At 43.7% G+C, this 1,147-nt stretch overlaps 1 pseudogene; it reads left to right on the forward strand.

Annotated features, from left to right (window-relative positions):
* LOC111981648 (serine/threonine-protein kinase BRSK1-like) overlaps window positions 1–1,147 on the forward strand; it is an 18,222-nt pseudogene that overhangs the window by 15,642 nt on the left and 1,433 nt on the right.

Below are 1,147 nucleotides of genomic sequence, written 5' to 3' on the forward strand. Positions count from 1 at the left end.
AGAGAGAGAGAGAGGATAGATTAAAGAGAGAAAGAGAGAGGATAGATAGAGAAAGAGAGAGAGGATAGAGAAGAGAGAGGATAGATAAAGAGAGAAGAGGAATAGATAAAGAAAGAGAGAGAGGATAGATAGAGAGAGAGAGAGAGAAAGAAGAGAGAGGATAGATTAAAGAGAGAAGAGAGAAAGAGAGAGTTGTCTCCTTCTCTTTAACTCTGTACCTTCCCCTACTTTCAGTGAAAGGCCTGCACAGCCATGATACAAAGATACACCAACCACCTTCGTAAAACATGAACACATAAACAATAGATGGAAAGTCTTGTAAGGTGTGTAAAGCGGTTTCCACCTCTCGTTTCCAATGCTGTGTTGTTACATTGCATCTGTTCAGATCCCGTCCCTGAGTCACAGCGTCATCTCCCAGACCAGCTTCAGAGCAGAGTATAAGTCCTCTGGTGGCCCCTCCGTCTTCCAGAAGCCTGTTAAATTTCAGGTGGACATCGCCTTCTCTGAGGTAGAGAGGGAGAGAGAGAGGGAGCGAGCCGAGAGGGAAGGAAAGAGGGAAACTGGCATCTACAGCGTGACGTTCACTCTCATATCAGGTATTGGTTCTCAGACTTGTTTGTCGTGTCGCGTTCTTGCTACCCACTTAAGGCAAATTGTCACTTAGTTATGCATTGATGTCAATGGGAGTAGGATTCTCWRGTGAAAATGTGACTTAAGTGGAAGTTATGATTCGCTTGAAGTTACAGTTTAATTTTGTCTGAGACTTATTTGCAAAAATGTGTAGTCAGTGTTTGGTAACCAATGTTTGGCATGATTTTGTCCTATATTTTATCCTGTAATATATCCCCGACATATACCACAAAACTGTCAGGAGACAGTTAACAGAACTCATTATACATGTAGGTAATTCATCTTAAAGTCATCCCCATATTGATGCGGGGCAGTGTATACCTTGACTGAGTATTTGTCTGACTCCTTAGGTCCAAGTCGCAGGTTCAAGAGAGTGGTGGAAACAATTCAAGCCCAGCTACTTAGTACTCATGATCAGCCATCTGTGCTGGCACTGGCTGGTTGGTCCCCTCACACACACACACACACACACACACACACACACACACACACACACACACACACACACACACACACA

The sequence above is a fragment of the Salvelinus sp. IW2-2015 genome, linkage group LG20 (genome assembly GCF_002910315.2).
Source record: "Salvelinus sp. IW2-2015 linkage group LG20, ASM291031v2, whole genome shotgun sequence".
In the NCBI taxonomy this organism is placed as follows: Eukaryota; Metazoa; Chordata; class Actinopteri; order Salmoniformes; family Salmonidae; genus Salvelinus; species Salvelinus sp. IW2-2015.